This window comes from Bison bison, unplaced genomic scaffold, assembly GCF_000754665.1.
Source record: "Bison bison bison isolate TAMUID 2011002044 unplaced genomic scaffold, Bison_UMD1.0 scf7180017863957, whole genome shotgun sequence".
In the NCBI taxonomy this organism is placed as follows: Eukaryota; Metazoa; Chordata; class Mammalia; order Artiodactyla; family Bovidae; genus Bison; species Bison bison.
In genome coordinates this window covers 2,731,378-2,751,558 of record NW_011494529.1, presented here as the reverse complement: position 1 = coordinate 2,751,558, position 20,181 = coordinate 2,731,378, and the positions used below count along the sequence as shown (strand labels likewise).

Genomic DNA, 20,181 nt, shown 5'->3' with positions numbered 1-20,181 from the left:
ACTGACAGCATACTTTAAAAAAAAAAAATGTTTTAACAACTCTTTTTGACCCACGATATATAAAGAAGGGGCTGTCTTACGCCTTTCTTCCTTTCAGATGTGTTCCTGGAATGTCTTCACCAGATGTTTACCCAAGAAATTACAGTCGCAGAGTCTTCAACATGTGCGTGCATTTTGAAAGCAGCATTTAAGATCTGAACTCAATTTATGATTTTCTTTCCCTTATTAAAAAAATAAAAGGGTGGGGGCATGTTAGTTTTGTCTGCAAGTGAGTCTTTACCGAGTCTGCGTTAACGTCACTCACTTTCACTCTGCGACGTGCTAGTCTCACAGTCTAGTTTTGTTCAGACTTTATTTTGCTCCAAGCTCCCTTACAAGCCACTTGTCCACGCTGCAAAAGGTGGGGGTAGTGGTTGGGGTGAGGGGCTCTTTGGCTCTTTTTTCCCCCGGTTCCTATATGTGATGCAATCTGGAATCATTTCACTTGGCCCTCCGCGCGCGCACAGACGCGCGCGCACACACACGCACACACGTGTACCATGCATGTGTGGGCCCCTATAGAACGGTGTAGACGCGCGTTTGTGATTTAAAGTGGCAGGACCGAGAGCCGGACTGAAGTCTTGAATTATTTTGCGTGATCAATCAGCCCGATCGTCTGCACACTGTACTGGCATTATTCACCCGAGTGCTCGGCGGTTACGGCGGACGTGCACTGCGGCAAAAACGTCCTCGGAGCCGCTAATTTTGTGGCCACTGCGGCGGCCGCGGCGGCGGCGGCGGCGGCAGCGACGGCTTGGGGGGCGCGAGGCACAGATTGATTTTTCCAAGATCACGTCTCCTTCAGTGCGGGTCGCCAAATCGAATCGAGTTGAAGCCTCACTGGATGCATGCGGATTAGGTTTTGTACCTGAGATTGTTAAAATTCATTTTTTAAAAAATTCCTTTAGAAAGATGAGCAGAGCCGTTAGTGCAGGAAAGGAGATATACCTTTTCTGTTTTATTTTCCTTTTACGTTTAGGGGGGGAAAATGAAAATGGCTACCACCGCTTCTTGAGCATAGGGGAGGCCAGACCTTTGCAGACTGGGAAATGATGCTCGAAATCCTCTTTCTTCCTTCCATCCCTCCCTCCCTCGCCCTCATTCTCTGCTCTGAGACAGCCTAAGGAGAAAAATGGTCATATGCACTTGCGCGGGTCATTTGTCCTCACTCTCACTCTTTTCTAACTACAAGTAGTTACCTTTTTTGTTTTTTCTTTTGACAAACTGATCCTTTTTATCTGGTTTCAAATTTTTAATAAAACGTGTCCGGAACATGTTTGATTTGTCTTCTGCTTAGACACCCAGCCTTGCAATGGTTGCACAGCGGCAGGGTGGGGGTGGGGGCAATCTCCGACCGGATCTGTAGAGCTCACCTGGGCTGCAGACACAGCCCAGTGGTCACCCAGACTTTTGCGGAGGGGGAAGGCGGGTGGGAAGGCTAATTAATAAACTAGTTACCAGATGTGTATTGATGCCTGCGAGTTTTTGAAAAGCACATCCAGAATTCACGTGCTCGTGATTGTATTGCTCTTCCGAGCATATGGATCACCCCAGACCAATCATTTACATTTAAAATGTGGGGTTCGAAAGACTGGAGAGACGGTTTGGCGTCCCACTTTGTTTGCAGGATAAAACCTGAGTATCTCTCCAGAGGGTGGGAAACCTTTTCCATTCCTGAAGGTGGCATGGACCTATTTATCCCGGATTTTTACTTCTCCCCGAAGCAGCAAAGCAGGTCGTATTTGCCAGACTGGGAAAATAATTGCGGTGTCTATATGTAATGACACAACGTTGCATAATAATAACTTAAGCAACCGTGCTTTTGTTGACGGTGATGTAACTTTCCCAGTTTGTTTGCAGCTTTAAAGGGTTTAAGTGCAGAGCAGAATGCCTGTGAGCAGCTGCCCTGAAGAAAGTGAGCGTGATTCAGCCCTCCGGTTTGGGATATGCAGTTCCCATCTTTAGCTGCAATCCCAACTTGTAGGTCCCGGGAGCAGGGTGGAAGGCAGAGGCAAAGCAGAAGACTTGGCTTTACCTGATAAAGTCTGCCTGAATTGTCCACGACTTGGAAGAATACTCCTGTTCAAAGCAAATTAAAAAGTCAGAGGCAGCAGTGCTGAGAAAATCCAGTTCAGTTAAATGGGAGCATATAACATAGTTGAAATACAGCGTTTTAATGAGCGTGTCTCAAGTAGTAAAAATGAGTGCAAATGAATTCAAAACCAACCACCCCATTTGCTCCAACATTTCAAACATACTGAGTCTGTCATGTGTTCCGGCTGCTGTTTCACAGCCCATGATGTGTAGACAGTGCAGTTTCTACGTTATAATGACTTGGAGATAAATGAGTGTTTTAATTCAGTCGTTAGAGACAAATGAAAGTAGGTTATACATCTAGGTCCACAGAAAGGCGGCCTAGCAACCCAGAGGAAGCCCACACTCTCCCAGACAGCAACACCTCCACTGTCCTTTTTTCTTAAAGACCCGGACTGCAGGGCCTCTGAGTTGGGCATGAGTCTGATTTATAACTATAAAAGTGATAGACCAAAATGTATTGGTTCACACATGGACATGGATGTATGAAAACTAACAAATAAGTCTTTGTTAGCCATTAGGCAGGGCTGTAAACTTGGGAAATGCATCCCTAAAGTTTATCTTAATTAATACTTTTTGTGATTAATACTCTTCTGTACAACCTTGATTCGCCATTTACAGAGACCCTATTCAGGCAGGAAAGTTAGTTTTAAAACTTTTGTGGTATCAAAGTTGTTTTTTTTTTTTTAAGGGGAAAAATCACAAATCAAGCTCTCTTATATGTTATAGGAAAAATTAGTAAAATTCTTAATGTGTTGCTGTTTTAGAATTAAAGTCAACAGGCATCTCCTTTGATGAAAATAATAAATATCTGAACATTATTTGCATTAATTATGGTGTTTTCTTAATTGATCATGTTTTTATTTTCAAAGTAACTATTTCTGATAGTGAAAAACTTCAGATTTTCTCATAATGGGACTGTGGGATTGCTCTATCAGTGAAGTGCTTTTAAACTTTCAATTTAGATTGTTATGTTAAACTTTCATATCATGAACTGTGAGAACATTAAGTTTTTTTTAGTTGTCTGTTTTTGTTTTTGATGTCAAAGTTAATTCTAACTATTTTATCTATAGTTCATGGAAATCTATTACTATTGCACCTAGCATATTCATTAAGACACTTAGTAAGTAATGCTATATAATACATTTTTTTAGAAAAGTTAAAGCAAAGGACATGAGCAAATTGAGACAACTGGAATGATCAAGTAACAATATCACAGCAATACAGACACTTGTAAAATTATGTATTTGAGTCATTATTCACATTCAAATTTACAAAAGAAAAATGAGGAGAATGAGTTTTTATAAGCCTTTCCAATTAACACTTAGCTGGGGAATAAACAGGTGTCTGTGTCACTGTTATCCACTGAGAAAAACTCTTTTCCTGGTCACACTACACCCTCCCCCCAAAGTCAAATAGTATTTTAACAAGTACTGATACTGACCTTGCAATGAGTCTTTCAACTATCTGTAATATAAAATTCAACTGTATTCTCAAACTTGGACTTTGAGAAACTAAACTGAACACGAATTGTTATGTTTTAATACACTTTGAAGCAAGTGTCATGCATATTATGTTTTCAGGACTTACTCAAATACTATGGTTCTACATAAGAATGTACGGTTTACTGCAATCTGATATTCAAATAGAGACTTTGAAAAGTTAGTCCTACTAACATAAGGATCAGGTTTGGAAGGAGAGCAGTGAGGTAGGATGTGCCTTGCTATTTGGTACAATGTCATGTGTCATATGTTTTGAATGACCTGGAGAAGGTATTCTGCTCTGGCCTTCTGGCAAATAAAGTAACCCAGCCTTCCCAAGAGTCACTTGCCTCTTTGAAGACCAGATCATCACTTACTTGTCCTGAGTCCGTAGAAAGTAACGGAGTGCCAGGCTACCGCAGCATCCAGTAAATGTTTCCCAGGCTTGAATTTATTTGATAGTTCTTAATTTTTGACAGTAAGTGTAAATTTAGGGAGTGGATAGGCTTAGTAGAAATACTTTGGCAGAAAATCAATTGGGAAAATTTTGTTTCTATCTGTTATCTCGTGACAAATTAAAATATATTTGATTTATTGTTAACTTTATAGCTCTTGGGCGGGCTAACAAACTAATAGGAAAAATGTTAAAACCAGAAACACTTACCATTCTTTGGCTTCTTTCTTGAAGCACTTCTTTTTTCAATATACCAAAAGCATACCATGTACCATACAAACTTTAATTTCCCGGCTCTTGGCCTGGCCCTGCTTGCTACAAGCTGGCCATTTCAAGCATCCTCGCCAGACTAAAGCACTCTTTATAATTGGTTCTCCTTGCTCTCATTTTGGTTTTCTTTAACACAAAGTAAAACTTATGCCAAACTGCCAAAATTTATTGAAGGCAAATGCCATTCTTTCTGGCATTACTTTACTAAACAAGGCATGAGTGATAGAATGAATCTTAATACCTGCAGTAAACCAAGGCATTATTCTTGCATATTAAAACTCAGAGTATTTTTCCAAACAATTTGTTTTGCATTTGTGTGATCTAAAATAGAACTAAGATCTAAGAACTCCTTTTCTTCACCCATTAAAAATAATGGCCTTCAGGGATCATTTGTTGTCTTCATAGATATACAATCTGCTGATGCAGCATAACACATAACTTTCAGAGTGAAGAAAATGAGGTATATAAAAAAAGGAAAACAGCATCACTGTGTATTTTTATGATTTTAGAATACTACATTATTTATATAAAGAATATTATATAAAGCCAGAAGTAGACTATTTGCATCCCAATTAAGGAAAAACTCCACTTAATTATATATGAGTTTTCTAAAGTTTTCTCATGAAATATAAGAGTGATATTAATATGGTGATATTTAATTTTTTTAACATTGTAGATAAAAGGATAATAGTTCTGATCAGAACATCTTTAAAAATTTCTTTAATGTCATAGTCCTATCATATTAATTGGCAAGCTAATGACCTGAAGACACTACATGATGAGTAGTTTTCATGGTTCAGGGGAAATGGTGGACAAATACTTTTCAGTGTAAGGAGAAGTTCAGTACAGTATTGTTTACCAAGATGAAATAAGTTTGATCTAAATGTCTTTTGTTCCAAGTTAGGTTCTGGGACATCTTGACTCCTTTCTCCACCGTTAAAGAAAAACACAGCAAAGCAGAGAAAGAATAGGCAACTTGTTTTGAACACCTACAGTCCATTCTCCACATTGTTGTTGGTTAGTGTGATTTTTTAAAACAAAGACTAATCTTGTTACTACCTTAAGCTCTTCAATAGCTCCCCATTAATGTTAGGATAAAGTGCAAAATCTTAAAAGTTGGTCACTCAGCCTAGAGTGTTCTGACCCATATTTACCCCTTCAGCCTTCTCTTGGTACCTGCCTTTCCACTAGTTCACAGTCCGTTTTATTTCTTTTTTCAACTATTACCCCAGCCTTCCTTCTCCCCATTCCCATTCCCCTTGGATAAGCCCTGTTTATCTTTAAGAGAGAGAGAGAGAGAAAAAAAAAAACAAAAACAACAAAAAACTGCTCTGACATTCAAAAAGCATTTCCAAAATAAATGAAGAATGGAATGGATGAACTCATATACCAAACAGAATATGCAGAATTAGAGACTTTTAGAATTTCAAAGGACCTTAGATATCAACTAATTTAAAAACATCTTTTTCAAATGGGCGAACTGAGAGTGGTCCTGAAAATTCAAGAGACTTTAAAGATTACATAGCTAATAGGAGAAGTGAGAATAGAATCCAAGATTCGTGATGCTCATGAAAGCAACTCTGTAAATGAACTATCATTAAATAATTTGTTCAGTTTTCCCCCAAAGACAAACTAAAATTCCCATTTCCTCCTCAAAAAATTAAAAATAGAATTACTACATGATTCAACAATTCTAAGTATATACCCAAAAGCATGGAAAGCAGGGACTCAAACAGAAATTTATACACCATGTTTTTAGCAGCATTATTCACAAAAACCAAAAGGTGGAAACAATCCAAGTTTCCATCCATGGATGAATAGATAAACAAAATATGGTACATTCTTATAGTGGAATAGTATTCAGCCTGAAACAGGAAGGAAAATCTTATACATGCAGGACCATGCATGAATTTTGAAGACATAATGCTAAGTGAGAGAAGCCACTCACAAAAGTGTGAAAACTGAATCATTATTCTTAGATAAGACTCCTAATGTAGTCAAGTTCATAGAGGCAGAAAGTAAAACAGTGCTTGTTAGGGACTGTGGGCAGAAGGGAACAGGGAGTTACTATTCAATGGATACAGAGTTTCAGTTTGGAATGATGAAAAAATCCTAGAGATGGATAATGATAAGGGTTGCACAACAGTGTGAATATACTTAATGTACTGAACTGTACATTATAAAACGGATAAAACGGTAAATGTTATGTATTTTACCACAATTAATTTTTTAAAAAGATTGCCATTTTCCTAACGGGCCTACCAGTACAGTGTCAGATTGTACCCTGTCTCCCTTTCCTTGACACACAGGCATTTTTTTTTTTTTCCTGTGATGTTTATGGTTAACTCATAATCCTGATTCTTAGCCTATTAACTGCACTTTGAAGCAAGTCATTACTTATTACTGCTAGTATATCCAACACAATAACAACAACCCCAACTCTATACATTTCTTTGCTGGAGGAACTCCAGCTGATCCCAGTTTTTTTTTTTTTTTCACTTTACACTATTATATTAGTTTTGCCATACATCAACATAAATCCACCACAGGTGTACACATTTTAAGTCACTTTATAAAAGAGAAAGAAAGGTCAAGGGAGGCTGGAGAGCTCTGAAGGGATAGAGGATGGATGGGAAAGTGTGAACTCAGTATCCATGCCAACTGGGTTGTCCAGTTCCTATTTCCTTCCTATTCATACTATCTTGTGGGGAACGGGATGTTATCTTAAGAGTGAGTGTAAAAAACCCTAAGGTCAGGACTTCCCTGGTGGTCCACTGCAGGGGATGTGGGTTTGATTCCTGGTCTGGGTACTAAGATCCTACAAACTGTGAGTTTGAAAAAGAAGAAGAAGAAAAGAAAAACCCCAGGCTAAAGGGGCCAACCTCAATTGGTTTCTCCTTTGTTGCTGATGTTCTGGACCTATAGACACTGATGTCAGACCAGGTACATCCTAATTTAGCAGTATCCAGAGCACTAGTTCCACCAGCCCAGGGCACTCTAGCTATAATTGAGGAGTTTTAGAAGAAGCACGCTCCCTCTGTCCTTATGCTGTCTGGAGTCTCACCCAGGGATTGAGTCTATGATTCTGTGTCTCATAGAGAAGCTTGTCCTCTTTACAATACTTGTTTGTGTACATGTATTACAGTGGTGGTGATGCTGGTGGTAAGAGCTTATGTGTTAAAATCTTGCAGACCTCAGAATGTCTGTGTTGCTTTTGAATAACTTTTCTTGAATTTGCATTTTATAATGATATGAATATTACATATTTCATACATTTTTACCTTTTCTTTTTTAAATTGACGATAAGGAAACTCAAAGTCGAAATTGCAACTCAACCCTAGATAAGTACGTAGAGTCTCACTGTATGTATCCTGGATACTAACTTCGGCCTTGACTTTACCTTATTTCTATGTTAATAGTTTTTTTTTTTTTTTTATGTTAATAGTTTCTTTCTCTCTCTCTCTCTCTTCCCATATATATATATGGGCTTCCTGGAGACTTAGATGGTAAAGAAACTGCCTACAATGCAGGATACCTGGGTTCGACCCCTGAGTGGGGAAGATCCTCTGGAGAAGGAAATGACAACCCACTCCAGTATTCTTGCGTGGAAGAATTCCATGGACAGAAGAGCCTGGTGGGCTACAGTCCATGGGGTCACAAAGAGTCAGACATGACTGAATGACTTTCACTCACTTTGGAGATATATATATATGACTATATGTGTGTGTGTCTACATATAGTTATACAGACAGAGATAAAGAGAGATACACACATACACATCCCTACTCAAAAACATTTCTGAATAGAGTCAGGATAAATACAACCAACTACATATCCATGTTCTTTATTCTGTGCTGTATGATAAACAACTGTTGGTGGTACAGGCCTTCACAGAACAGAAACCTAAATTTTTGTACAGTTTCACACTCATGATTTCATTGAATCCTCACAAAACTTCAATATGTAAGCAGGGCTGATGATACTTAAACATTTTTCAGAGAAGGAAGCCAGAGGGAGAGGTTGAACTGTCTAAGGCCACAGTGAGCAGAGACTAGAAAACCAGATCCATTCACAGCTCTTCACACGAATTTGCAGTTCTAAACAGCTGCTCTCACCCCACCCTCGTTTATTTTTCCTGAAAATTATCACTGAACTGTCTGAACACGTTTAGGTAAATCTTTTAGGTACCCGCCTGGATTTTATAGTCGTCCATTCGATTTAGATAATTAACTGTTTTCTTTCTCCTATCAGATTCAAAAGCAGTATTTCTTCACTTTCCCAGGCCTCTTTTCAACTTTGATATCAGAGATAGTTATTCACTCCTTTCCCATTCCTGCAAAATATCCTTTGCATGATGTAATGAAACTGGCACTGAACTGGGGATTAATTCTTTACCAGCTGTAAGACCATGAGCTTCACTCGGCTAGTTTCAGTTTTATCATCTGTAAAACGTGGTGGCTGGAGACTTCTGAGTTCCCCTTCCCCTTTCCTTCTGTGAATTGGGTACTTTGCTACCTTCACTCTAGTTATGACACAGATTTCCTCTCTCTGGTTAGCCCAGCAGCTCAGTTGTACGACACCATCTTTGGTATTGAGGAATTTCTGCAGTTTATCACGGTGTGTATCTATGCTGCTCAATTGCAGGTGTGCCCAACTGCTCAGTCATGTCCAACTCTTTTGCAACCGCATAGGCTGTAGCCCGCCAGGCTCCTCTGTCCATAGGATTTCCTAGGCAAGAATACTGGAGTGTGTTGCCATTTTCCCCCTCCAGGGGATCTTCCCAACCCAGGGATTGAACTTGTGTCTCCTGCCTTGGCAGGGAGACTCTGTACCACTGAGCCACCTGGGAATAAGAAGGATGGGTCTAGGGTGGAGGAAACGAAGAGCTGTTATTCAGTGGGTGTTAAGTTTCAGCTATGCAAGATGAATAAGTCCTAGAGATCTGTACAATACAGTGCATATAGTTAACAACACTGTACTGTGCCTTTCAAGATTTAAGAGGTTAGACCTCAAGATAAATGTTCATACCACAAACAAAAGTGGGGGGGCACAAGGAAACTCTGGGAGGTGTCGGATATATCTATTACCTTGATTGTGGTGATCGATCATGGGTGTTGGTATATGGCCAAGCTCATCCAACTATATACATTAAATACGTGCAGTTCTTTGTATATCAATTATATCTCAATAAAGCTTTTCTATTTTTTTAACAATGGATCCACGTGTTTGCCTTTGATTACGATTAGAGCCCACTAGTACTTAAAAAAAATTGAAGCCTGAACTTTTTCCTAAGTCAGAAATCATAGCTAGAGCTTTGGAGAGGAATGCTAAATGAATTGAACTGTTTTCAACCACTCACCGATGAATGACCTTGAGTAACCACTACAGTTTCCTGAGCCTTAGTTTCCTCAATTGTGTGGTTAGAATGACAATGGCTGACCTGCCTAGAAGGAAAGGTAAAGGTGAGAATGTGTGTGGAAGATCTGTGAAAAGCAAACTCAACGTCCTACTATTTTATTACTTAAAATTTCCATCCAGTGATAATGCCATGTCTTGCAACAGCCATACTCCTGACCTTGTGTTTTATCAGACTGAAAGGTTGGAATGCCCACCATTTGTTCATCTATTCATTCACATGTGAATTTGCCCAACATTCATTGAGGATCTACTATGGCACTTTGCTTATAGGAATCCAGGAAGGAATGAAGTCATCGCGCTTCCAAGGAGCTCATGGTCTAGCAGACAAATGGACAAATAAATAATTGATATACAAACTGATGGGTCTTCCCTGGTGGCTCAGACAGTAAACAATCTGCCTGCAATTTGGGAGACCTGGGTTCAATCCCTGGGTCTGGAAGATTCCCCAGAGAAGGGAATGGCTACCCACTCCAATACTGTTGCCTGGAGAATTCCATGGTTAGATGAATCTGGTGAGCTACAGTCCTTGGAGCGAAAAGAGTCAGATATGACTGAGTGACTAACACTTTCATACAAATTTATATACAATGTGAAGAGAGAGCTGTCCTAAAAATGAGTATAAGACACTAGAGATCATGCTGGAGGGACGGATGGATTCTGCCAGGGGAGTTAGGAAGTAGTATTTGGTTCTTGAAAAAATGAGTGGAACTCATTTTTTAAGGGATTTCTGGACAGAAAAAAATCACACAGACAAAGGAAGAGAGGAATGAACATGTATGCTATGTTCAGAAAATGATGAAAAGAGATGAGTTATTTAGTGTGTATGGGATGAGCAGGTCACAGAATTGAGGCAAGAGGAGAGTCTGGAAAAGGAGGCTGATAATAAAAGCAAATGTAATCTGTACCAAGTTGGGGGAAAACCATAACATCTTTATAGAGAAAATTATCCAAAGATCTCATGAGATTATTTTGTAATCTTGATTATTAGTTGTAGTAAATGCTAGGCTGCTATATTAGAGACCTCAGAACCAGAAGTTTAAATTCGATCTAGGCTGCAGGAGCAACTTTGCTCCCTGAGATCACTTAGGGACCAAGGTCCTTCCATCTTGCCACTCTCTTGTCTCTGAGGGTGCAGACCTGCTCTTTGTCATTGAAGTCTGGTCTCTGACATGGCCTCATGGAAGCCCTTAGAGAGGCCAAAAATTTACAACAAATTTCTTTTAAGCAAGTAACATGGAACTTGCACTCAGCTATCCTGTTTCCATCCTATTGAGAAGAACTTAATCATGTGTCATGCCTATCGGAAATGGAGGCTGGAAAATATAGACTCTAATTGTTCATCTATGTATCCAAAAGTAGAGAACAGATTTAGGTGGGGACAGTAGACTGCCACAACTTGCTTATTTGGAAGCCTCTTCAAATTCTAGATTTAAATTTGCTTCTAGTATTTATATTGCCGTGTTATGTATTATCCTTTATATTGCCATGTTAGACCTCTAAATGCCAGTGTTCATTACTTACCCTAAAAAGTTCTTTGGATGATCTAGGATTTACCCAAGCAAATCAAGAAAATGTGAAGTATACCTTTGTGTTCAACATTCAATTTAGTACAGACATTTAAAGTTATTATTAGAAAAATATAGTGATTCTGAATTATGTTTCTATTCTGTAAGACTCTGATGTTCTAGTCTCCATATCAATGCCCTGCAAGAGGATTAGGTTTTTATTTGGGTCAACAAAGCAAAATTCCTGGAAGAGCATACTATTTTCGAGGCATAAAGCCAGCCTATGTGGAAACGTGAGGCTCTCAAATGGGTTGACAACTCAAAACCACCCTATTTAATGTACAGCTGTTTTTCAATGGGGCTGAAGTTACTAGAACACAAATTCAGGGAGTGGAAAGAGCTAATAGAGAGTAAACAGTCAATCTATGTGAGCTACTGTTATGGTTGCTGTTATTATTTTTAAATTATTTAATATTGTAGGTTTAAGGATATAGAAGTAGCAATTTGTGGGGTGAGGAAGGTAAGAAGAGCTTCTTTCATTAACAGATATTAAACGTCATGTAGATATTTGGACTTTGGGAAGAATGTGGAAACACTGCACTCTTATGTTGTCCCTATTGATCAAAGTCCCTGAAATGAATGTGAATGATGTGTCTCTCCCTTGCTTCCACACCTCTCTCCTACTCTCTCCTCTTCCCTCCTTTGTTCTCTTGCTCATTCATTTCTTCTGTGCTATAGTTCAAGACTTCATCTTCTCTCGCCTTGTCCTAACTGGTCTCTTTGCCTCCACTGCTACCGTGATCTTTCTAACTTGCACATCTTATCTTGACTATCTTTTGGTTAAATACCTTTGAGGCCTCTCCAGTCCCTCAAGCAAAACTCATAAGGGTCTCTACCGTCTTGCTTCAGTCTGCTTTACCAACTACATCTCTAGTTACTAGCTAGTGCAATGAGCCACAATCGAACCCCACCCGATTCTCTGGCCCATTGCGTACGCTGATGTCACCGTGCTCTCCTAGACAAGAGTACTCTGCCCCTCAGTTTTTCACCTGACAAATGCATACTTTTAGCCTAACACTAATGTCACTTTTTTTTTCTTTTTATCTGTACACCCAAGGAAGATCAATCATCTGTATTCCTGCTGCCCTTTATGTATATCTAAGTTCGAGATAGCACTTACTATATTGTTATTTACCTTTATGTCTTGTCTCTGCCATTGGACTGAAAGCTTCTTGGAGGCAGGGATAATATCTTATTCTGTTTCCTTAGCTCTTAACACATTCAGTGTACCTAGAATACGGGTGTATGTGTGTGTGCACAGTGCATGCTCAGTCACTCAGTCATGTTTGACTCTTTGCAACCCTATGAACTGTAGCCCATCAGGCTCCTCTGTCCATGGGATTTCCCAGGCAAAAATACTGGAGTAGGTTTCCATTTCCTCCTCCAGGAAATCTTCCTGTCCCAGGGATCGAACTTGTGTCTCCTGCATCTCCTGCATTGGCAGGCAGACTCTTTACCACTGAGCAAACCGGAAAGCTCACCTAGAACACTATAAATATTAAACAGTAATAGTATTATTATAGCTACCTTTATTGATCACATATATTGTAGTAATTTACATATGGTATCTGAATATGTACCATTTTTCAAAGGAGGGATCTAAAGCTTACCAAGGTTAAATAATTTGCCTGGAGTCACATAGTAGGCACTTACTTGGTGGCTCAGTGGTAAAGAATCCACTTGCATTGCTGGAGACTGCCTGCAACTCAGGAAACGCAGGTTCAATCCCTGGGTCAGGAAGATCCCCTAGAAGAGAAAATGGCAACCCACTTCAGTATTCTTGCCTGAGAAATCCCATGGACAGAGGTGCTTGGTGGGCTGCAGTTCATGGGGTCACAGAGTCAGACATGACTTAGCGACTGAACCACCACCACCACCACACATTAGTAGGACCAACATTAACACCTAAGTTGGATTCCAAAGCCTATACTGTGTTGTTGTTGACTAGACGAAGATATAAAAGGTTACTTTGGAACAGGTGCTAACCTACCACATTAGACCAAGTTAATGAAGTACAGACATTATACACAAAACTCACCGTTACCACCTACTGACAAGGCCTGGTTTGCTTAAAATTAGTAATTATTCAGGCCACAGCATCTACAGAGCAATGCAATACAAGTTGATACCTCTTGTGCATTTCAAAGGCTCTTAGCTCTTGATAAAACAGACCTCCATTCTCACAATAAGTCCATATCCTATTTTACAGGTGTTACATAACCGTCTCAATATCACATAGCGTAGCACCAGCCAAACTAAGCCTAGAAATTTTTTGATTACTTAAAAAAAATTTTTTTTTCTTTTTACTTAAGCCACTATATCTCATCAAGTGTGTTTCTAAGGTGAAAGTGGTATGCCAAGTGGAAATGCTCAGTGGATTAAATGCCACAGACTTTCCAGAGCTAGACAATATTTGAATCTATCAGAGTCAGACCAGAACAGCAAATCCTGTGTAATACCAAGGGCAGCCACAGTACTTTACCTCCCAGCAATGCTTCATTAGTTAGCTAGTTGTAAAGTGTTTAAGTCTAAAGCCAAAAATGTGGTCCAAAATAAAATAGGAAGTTTCTCTAACCTCTAATTTAACTGTGCAAGGTCCTGTTATTAATTAATTAGGTAACTTCACCAAGGACAGTTAAGAAAATCAGACAACTGCCAGGTTGCTTCCTATTCCTCTTGACTTCTTATTGGATAAATTTTATCAAGTGAGCTAAGCACACATTTTCCTGTAACTCAGTTATTCAGTAAAAATGTGTTAAGCTACTTAACTGATGCAAAGCAAACACATTAAAAAAAAAAAAAAATAATAGGCCAGTTGTGAAGCTTTCCACTTAAAGGGACACCCTACCCCATACACACATCACCACTGAACCAATGGCTTGTTTATTGCTTGAAACAAACACATAAAAGATTGACATTGAAATAACCTGATTACATGATCTTAAAGAGTCTGGTTTAATGATATAAGATGAATCAGTGAGATGGAGGACTTAATAATCCAATAACTGTGTTTTAACGCCTCTCCCCTATATATGTGGAATGTCTTTCAGCTCTTCTTTTCGGGGGATGGGACGTGGAGGGCTGTATTAAACTTTGTGGAACTCAGGCTTTTTTTTTTTTTTTTAAGGATATTGACAAATTAGACCCTTGCAATTAAGTTAGAATTTCACTGCATCTCTTGCTTTAAAGGGACAGCTTTATTCTTGAGGGAGCCCACCTAACAGTTTTATGTTCAGCCATCTGCAGGGTAGAGCCAATGCCTTTTTCTTTCTGAATCTGGAGTAGAAGCTTTATTTCATTGTGAGTTCTCTGTGACATTTTGCACTCTCTTGATTTAATGAACCAAAGAGGATCTTTAGCTCTTGGTCTACACCAGTGCAAATAAAGGTTAAATCTCTCACTAACCATCCTGAACTAGCCTAATAACTCACGAGAGACTACAGAAAAAGAAACCGAGAAAGCAGGTGTGCAGACTTGATTAAAACGTGCGAAACCCGCACAACCGCAGGCAAAGGTACTATATCGTCACATCTCCCTAGTCCCGGCTGCGAGGTCCTCAAGCGGGGGAACTCCTACTGCGCCAAAAACACCATCCAGAGAGCCGGGCCTAGTAACACAGGGGCTTTCTTCCGAACGGTGTCCCGACCGGAGCTTGCGCTGAATGCCGGGGCTCCTATTGGCCACAAGCCGTGGGGGAGGAGGAGACTGGCGGGGAGAGAGACAGGAGGAGGGGAGAAGGGGGCAAGGCCTTTTCCCTGCCCCCTCCCGGCCCCCACCGCCTCGTGCGTGGTTACTATGCAAATTGCAGCGATTGCGGAAATAAACAAGGGGGTAGGGAGAGGAGAGAGAGACTGCGAATCGATTGCAACTTCTGCAAAGTCTCGTACAATCCAAAGCACACAAGGCAAAACCAGAGAGAATCTGAGAACCAGCCAGCCGGGGTTGGATCGCTTTCAAAAGAGGAGAGAGAGACAGTGAGAGAGGCAGAGAGCGCGTATTGCAATTGCAAAAGCCTCCTGATTTGGAGTTAAAAAAAAAAAAAAAGTCTCCGAGAAGCCTGCAATTGGCCAACAGCTTAAAAAAAATCTCTTCCGGGTTTTCAACGGTTCCAAGTTTATTTAGATGTCTTTTTTAATGCAAAAAAAGGGGGACAACTAATGAAGCAATTCGTCTGAACATTCTAAAGTTTCTCAGTTTCTCACGTACTCTTTTTACATTGCAGTGGTACGTGGTTCAGCTTTAAACTTTCTATTTTGCGTTTATACGGTACGCGTTTTATAAACAACAATAATGGTAGAATGATTTTGTTTAATGGCTAAGACTTTAAAATTTCTCTAGCTTGCATATGCATTGGAGTGATTGCTGGGTAAATGTCTATTGTGATGGTTTTGTTTTAAAGATGTAGCTTTGTGGATGGCTTTTCTTTTCTTGTTATGTACATCAAGGACCGGGTTTCCTTTTTTTTTCTCCCCGAGATTTGAAAAAATTGCTGAGCTTGACAGATTTTTTTTTTTCCTCCTAGCGCTTGCTCGGTTCCAGAAAGGGGGGGAAAAATCCTGTACGTGCTCTGTTCTGTAAAAAGACGTCTGGCCTCAGCAGTCAACCTAACCCGAAAAGAAATGTCTGGACCGGGAGAATAATTGACGATTCGATCCTCTAATCAATGGGACCATAGGGGAGATTGACAAAAGCTTTACCCAATCATATCCAAGCTTGGGTGTACAATGGTTCTCAGTAGCCAGAGGGGGCGGGACAGAGAAGATCTGAAGTTCTCTGCGGCTCTGAAGGGGATGGTGTGGTTCAAGCTGTCAAAGCTACAAGCTCTTCCGGATTTAGCAAGCACAATAGGAAAGAGTTTTTGAATTTTAGAAGAAAAAAAGAACTTAATTAACGTGGGGTTGTTTTGTTTTGCATGAATGTAAGCCTTCCTTGCCTTTTAGAAAAAGTTAAAAAAATTCTGTTAGAGAAATGTTTAACTTTGCATGAATGATTATTTGTAAATTCAGGGAAGTTGTTAACGGTTGTGGAAGATGGTTGTTCAACTTTTAAAAATGTGTGGCTGATAAACTATGGGATTGTAGTGAGCTTTGGAAAGTAATGTATTGCATGCTTAGCAGTGCAAAACGTCTTTCTCTGTTTATCTTAGAAGCTTTGGCTTCTCAGGTACTTTGAAGGAATAGGCAAGCCTCTCTTCTGGAACTCTAAACAACAGTTTTAAAGGAGAGACTGTTTCACAGGTGGACTGACAGCTGTTTTATACATTTGAAAGGAAGAAGGGGAGAGTGTTTTTCTTGACTTTTCTTGAATTCTGTTTAATATATGGTCAGTAGCGAATAGGATATTGAGACTGGCCAACTGCACATTTCTTCTTGTTACCACATTAACCCCTGTGGAGGGTGTGTGTGGAAGATTGCTGACTTGCTAACTCTCCACTGGAGTCTGGCCTCTTGAACAAGTCTTTGACACCAATCCTGTGGAAACCAACAGCAGCAGCTTGTCTTGGAGACAGTAACTGGCAGCCTCTGACTAAAATATATCCATCTTTTCCTTCCCTATGAGCAGTGTAGACACCTACTTCTGTTGGAAAATAATAGAGGCTCTTTCCCATCTTTGGCTTAAATTCCCATCCAGCTATTTCCCAAGGCTTTAGGCCTTCTAATCAAATCTGGCCTGGAAATCTGATGTAAGAATCTGCTTAGATGCTCAGTTAAGCAACATGATTCAATTTAGGAATATATGCATATAAGAAAAATCTGCACACAAGTGACTGCAGGTCAAAAAACTAGAGAAGGAAAACCTTGGGAAATGTGAGTAATAAAGTTAGTCTTGGTAAGAACTATAGTAAATGGCATTGTCACTTCTGAACCCCACTTTTATCTTCACTGCTTTGTACATTAAAATCTAAATCATATTAACAAGATCTTCCTATTAAGTAACCTCTGAAATGAGAGGTATCCGAGATGCACATATGAGTGAATCCTTATTGACGTAATTTATATATCTAAGAGGATTTCACTAAAACTGGCAAGGTAACATTTCTGCAAATAAAACACAGCAAATGCAAGGCTGGGCTCTGTGCCAGGAAGAATATGGATAGCAGAGAGCATGACAGGAGCCTCCTTTGCACAGAGACAATCCCATTTCAAGGCAGTCTCCTAGCACTTACAAAATAAATGATTGGAGTGGTTATTTCCAATAAGGGGTTTATCCTTCCTAACAATGGGTCATTTATATGATTGCAGTAAACTAGTTTTTGTGCTTCACCTGTGTTTCCTATATTGTTCTCTCCACTATCCTTTTTTTCTTCTCTTCACCCTTCATCCCTGTGCTCTTTCAAGGGTCTCAGTATCTTTGTGAACTCTGGACAAGGATTTACTTTTGTAACTTGGGACCAGGGGAGAGAGTTGGAAATGTTTTTTACCCCCAGACTGCCCTTTGAGGAACATCTGTTTCTTTGTGTGTGTGTTTAAATTTATGCCTGTTGGAGAGAAAGTTACCAGAAGCCTCTCTGTAACTGTAACTCTTCTACTGTATTTTTCTCAGTCCGATTTCCAAAGGCTGTAGTTGGAGCTGGGCTTTGTAGTGTTTCCCCCGCCTCTCCACCCCACCCCCCTCCCGCGGGGGAGGGAGCGGGAGCTGGCGGAGATAGCAGAGAAAGCAGGAGCGGATGTGAAGGGCTTTGGTGCTGAACTTGGATCCAGCCCTTGCCTAGAGGGCGCAAACAATCGTCCCATATCCAAAAGTCTTACGAAGGGCGCCAAAAGTTACTTAAGATAATATTGCTAACCGCAGAAAGCTGGAAATCGCGGGCACATCCACTGCTGCAACAAAAGAAGTTTTTAAAGTAGAAATATCAGCATTAAATTACTTTTCCCCATTAAAAAAAAAAACACCAGGGCGACGTGCCAGTGCTTTTTTTTTTTTTTTTAAATCCTTTTCCTTTTTCTTGAGATTCAATTAAAACTCAGAATCTTTACTGTTTTGGAAAGTGGCAGATGTGAAGTCTATCTTTTAATACACCAAAAGAAAGATTTTAATCTTCTCTGGAAGAGAGCTTCCCAAGAGTACACACTCTGAACAATAACTTCTCACTGTGCCTCAGTTACATGTTGGAACTGTCAGCCAGAAACTTCTATCGAGGAAACTTGGAGCGCGTTGAAGTTATAGATCCCAGCAAGGGTTCTCGTGGCCAGGAATGTTGTCTCTGTAACTCGGCTATCCTTTTAGGACGTTTTTCTCCTACTGAAATCTAAGAGGAAGCAAGGAAAAAAAGCAGTTGTGTCGTTTGGGAAACGGGGCTCTTTTATTAAAGTTTTAAGTCATTATTTCCCCTCACCCCTTAATAAATAACCTGAGAGATTTCCAAGGATATTTAGAAGCGGGGGAGTGTGAAAATGGTCTCCTGAGAAGCCAGGAATTATTTTGGCTATTAAGTAACTGGAGAACAAGCATAAAATCACATTAGAAAGATGCAGAATATTTGAGGACTTCATTTTCTTTTCTCTAGGAGCATATTTCTTGCCCCTTACTTTTTAAAAAAAGAGAGTGGGGTGGGGGAAGAGTCTGAATGAGAGTGGCCTTAACACGTCATCTCATCCACACACGCAGAGTGGGCATTCCTACAGGAATTTCCTCTTTTCAGAGGCTCTCTAGATGGGTAACCTCCACCAAGGTGCACATTCCCCTGTCTGTGTGCTAGAGAGAGCCTTTCATCGCCATATAGTCGTCTTCCCTTTTGGAATTTTGAGGATAAGAAAATGCAGAAGGCTGCAAACTAGAGTGAGGGAGATGAGAAGAGATGGAATGGGGGTTTGGAGGAAGAAGGTATACTTTTTTTTTTCTTTCCCTTTCCCAGCAGTGAGGAGAACCTAGAGAGAAAATATGAGGTTAAAAAAAAAAACAAAAAACTGGAAAAGCAGGCTTATTGGCATCTTGCCAAACCCTAAAAACCACCCCCCTTTTCTGCCAAAACAATACTTTAGCAAACCTAAAATAATTGCAGGAAGCTCTTTTCCATTTTAAGAACTATTACCTGGGGGAGGGAAAAAGAGGGGATTCTTAAAAGGCACCCTTCCAGAGGTGTCCCGGGAACAGGGGCGGTAATGACAGGCCTGTGTCCAGTTCTGGGCACGCGTTTGTGGACGAGAATATCTCCCTTCCCTAAGGGGACATCCCTTTCACGTTTTTTTTTCCCTCCTAAAAAGAAAAAGATGTCACAGCTAAACCACTGTTGTTTCTGAACGTGACAGAACTTTTTCTATGGCGTCTGTGCTCAAACCCACTAGTTTCACAGTCCTGGGAGGGAGAATGCTCGTTAATCTCCGCCTCCCTTTCTCCAGACAACCCCCCTACCCCAGCCCCCAAATCCGGTGAATCTTCCTTGTGAAAATTTCCCCCACCACCCCCGCTTCTGGAGGCCATAGGACTGAAGCTGCACAAAGTTTGCAGGATTTTGTGCATAATTACCTCTGCCGACGATCTATTCCCACAAAAAGCTTCGTTGGAGAGATTACAATGCTTTGAGCCGTACCGCATTTCAGAAGGGAAAAAAAGTTACCTAGGAGGTCTGATTCTTTTAAATTTGCATACATGCAAATCTGCAAGCCCGCCCCCCCCCTACCCCGCTCGGCTTTCTCCGCGGTTCTCTCCGTGCCCACGCAGTGAATCGAGGGGTGCAGGGCAACCTGGCAAAGTTGCCCAAGTCCTCCACCGAGGTCCGCGAAGGTCTGCGGCGGGGGTTGGGGGATGGGGACGAGGAAAAGTAGTTTTGTTTGCTTAAGCACATCCTGTGGCAGCCTATAGCTGCCCGGGAGTACAGACTGTAACTGCTCCTCACTGCGTTACCCAGTAATGCGCTGAG

At 40.4% G+C, this 20,181-nt stretch overlaps 1 protein-coding gene across 5 annotated transcripts in view; it reads left to right on the top strand.

Annotated features, from left to right (window-relative positions):
* Positions 1 to 15,434: 15,434 nt before the first annotated feature.
* NFIA (nuclear factor I/A) overlaps positions 15,435 to 20,181 on the top strand; it is a 406,342-nt gene continuing 401,595 nt past the window's right edge. The window contains exon 1 of one of the 5 annotated variants that reach the window (XM_010833919.1): positions 15,435 to 15,545. The gene's annotated coding sequence lies outside the window, so the exon portion shown is untranslated. Of the gene's footprint in view, positions 15,546 to 19,954; positions 20,046 to 20,138; positions 20,169 to 20,181 lie in introns of those variants that run through there. The other 4 variants (XM_010833915.1, XM_010833920.1, XM_010833917.1 and 1 more) reach the window with 4 other exon arrangements.